General features: G+C 35.2%; 1 non-coding gene across 1 annotated transcript; it reads right to left on the bottom strand.

The window, feature by feature from the left end:
* Positions 1-1,759: 1,759 nt before the first annotated feature.
* Trnas-cga (transfer RNA serine (anticodon CGA)) lies at positions 1,760-1,841 on the bottom strand. The gene has a single exon. It is a non-coding gene; the product is annotated as a tRNA-Ser (tRNA).
* Between the last annotated feature and the right edge of the window lie 1,344 nt (positions 1,842-3,185).

Raw genomic sequence — 3,185 nt, 5'->3', positions numbered from 1 at the left:
TGTCAAGCACTAAGGGACATGCTCAAGTGGTTAAAGTCAAACAACTGACAAGCGGATCTGTGGTATTGAGCAGATTATTTGCTATAACAATATTTCTGCTTCAGCAACTCAGTACTGAATCTATCTGAAATATTATGGAATATAGGTTAGTTACAAAACATTGATGTCCAGGTTACAAAAGCAAAGCTTGAAGGGAATAGTAGTCATTTCCTTTGAATATCTAGATAGAAGCAAATAACAAATAACACTTACTGACCAAAGACAAAACAAGAAATCAAATTGTTACACAATATTATCGTTATCTTAGGAGATAATTTATCCCTGTGAATGCGTGTGGCTTTGTGGTTAAGGTATTTGGTTCACTATCATAAGGTCATGAGTTCGATTCTCTGCGGCGCGTTGTGTCCTTGAGCAAGACACTTTATTTCACGTTGCTCCAGTCCACTCAGCTGGCAAAATTGAGTAGTACCTCTGTCACAAAGGGCCAGCCTTGTCACATTCTGTCTGACGCTGAATCTCCTTGAGAGTACGCGTCTTTGTGGAGTACTCAGCCACTTGCACGTTAATTTCACAACCAGGCTGTTCTGCTGATCGGATCAACTGGAACCCTCGTTGTCGTATTCTACGGTGTGCCGGATTTTTTTTTTTTATCACTATCCTACAGTATTGTTTTATAAAGATAATCCATCGTTAATTTATGTATAAGTTTTAATAAAGAGATTTCATCGTTGTCTTATTTACAAAGGTTTTATAAGAAGTGGTCTTATTGATAGAGCTTAATAGGAATATAAATAATCAACATCTTAGAAAAGTAGGTTTTTAAGCGCAGACATGACTGTGTGGTTAAGGAATTCGCTCCGTAACCATGTACTTTCGGGTTCAGTCCCTCTGTGTGGCACCTTGGGCAAGTGTTTTTTTTTTCTATAGTCCCGAGCCGACTAATTGTTTGGGAGTGAATATGTGAACAAAAACAGCGTGGAAGCCTGTGGTGTACATACATACATAATACATACATACATACATACATGTATGTGTGTATGTATGTTTCTCTTCTGCTTTTAATTATTGAAGAAGGAGCTGGTTTCTAACAAAGATACAAAGCGCCATCGTTGGAATGTAGATAAAACAATGTCACATTTTAAACTTGAGAAAAGTCTTGCCTTGTTTTACTGTTCCGCTTATTACAGATTGTATTTGTAATGTGCGAGTCAGTTGGTTGATTTCTTTTTCTGAAAATCATAGCTTATCCAGATTGACAGGTATTTACTTAGAAATCTAAGTGCTCCAATTATTATTTGTATAAATAATAATTCTATACATGTGTGTGTGTGTGTGTGTGTGTGTGTGTGTGTGTGTGTGTGTTTGTGTGTGTGTGTGTGTGTGTGTGTGTGTGTGTGTGTGTGTGTGTGTGTGTGTGTCTTTCAACCGCTTGACAATCGGTGTTGGCTTGCTTACGTCTCCGTAATTAAACAGCTCGATAAAAGAGACCGACAGAATACGAACTATACATAAAAATAAGTACTCAGGTCTATTTGTTCGACTAAAACCTTCAATGTGGTGCCCTAGCATGGCCAGTCCAACGACTGAAGCAAATAAAAAGATACGAAATGCAGCCAGAAATGTGAAAGCAAGTTTTAGATTATCTCATGTTTCTAAAATGAACTGAATGTTATTGTAAACATATATGTAAAAGAAATAAAGAAAGAAAAAACACTAACACTTAAAACCCATAACAGCATGATAAAAAAAAAAAATTTATCGCTGCGAACAGGATTCGAACCTGTGCGGGAATATCCCATTGGATTTCGAGTCCAACGCCTTAACCACTCGGCCATCGCAGCGAACTAGTATGTCAAATTTGAAATATAATAGTTAACGGCGATGTCTGGTTGGAAACTAGGTTGAGTGTGCGATAAAATGAATAGCTGAATTTTTATTTTATAGTTCGTCGTGTACTCTGATACCTCACTACACAATTAGTACAGGTTTCAGAGATAATTTAGGTTAACTAACTCTATTGAGAATTCGACAGACATCTCCAATTAGAATTTGGTAAAGCTGTTATTATATCATAGTCTATATCATAGTCTATATCATATGTTATATCATAGTCTATATCATATTTTATACCATAGTCCATATGTAATATGTTATATCATAGTCTATATTTTATCTCATAGTCTGTTATATCATAGCCTATATAGCATATAACTTTGTATATATCATGCTGACAATGCGTATTTCGACGTTCCGCACTTAAACTTACTCTTTTTCCCCTTCTTTTTGTTGTATCAGTCATTAGATTGCGGCCATGCTGGGGCACTGCATCGAAGAATTTTCTAATCGAATGAATCGACTCCACTACTTATTATTGTTTAGTAAAGCCTGGTACCGATTCTATTGTTCTCTTTTGCCAAACCGCTAAATTACGGACGAATAAACACACCAACATTAGCTGTCAATCGGTGGTGGGGACAAACAAAAACAGAAAGACACACGCATATATATATATATATATATATATATATATATATATATATATATATATATATATATATATATATATATATATATATATATATATCGAAGTGTACAGTATTATATATTTATCACGGCCGATCGTAACAATCGCATTAGACATTCAATAGAGTGTTAGGTAACAGTCCGATTATGTAACTCTGCACGTGGCAGTTATGGAATGAAATATCAAATATGGCGACAGCTTTCTATTGCTGGAGGTAAACAGACACATATGGTTTGTGGTTGCTGTGCGAAACCGATCGGTAAGATCGGCTGTAATGGATATATAATTATGTACACTTCAATTAATTTACTGACTCTATTGACAGATATACGAGCGTATTTTTTCCTAACCTCTGGATTTTTAGACGGCATATATATATATATATATATATATATATATATATATATATATATATATATATATATATACATATATGTTTGCTACCTTGGAATCCTCTGTTTAGTGGGTTAATCCACTACTCAGGAAGAAACTATTTTAAGAGTGCGTCCTGCCTTATCTTCGAAACGCCTATTTTTAGAATAGAGGCAGCCGATGAAGGAATAATTCCAAGTGGCTTGCTTGTTTTCCTACGTGTTCGTTCTGTTGTCTGTAAACAAAGTCCATTTTGTTTTTATGCTCCCATTCTTTTTTTCTAACGTCC

The sequence above is a fragment of the Octopus bimaculoides genome, chromosome 3 (genome assembly GCF_046866305.1).
Source record: "Octopus bimaculoides isolate indiv1 chromosome 3, ASM4686630v1, whole genome shotgun sequence".
In the NCBI taxonomy this organism is placed as follows: Eukaryota; Metazoa; Mollusca; class Cephalopoda; order Octopoda; family Octopodidae; genus Octopus; species Octopus bimaculoides.
The sequence above is the reverse complement of the archived record's forward strand: the minus strand, read 5'-3'. Positions and strand labels throughout refer to the sequence as shown.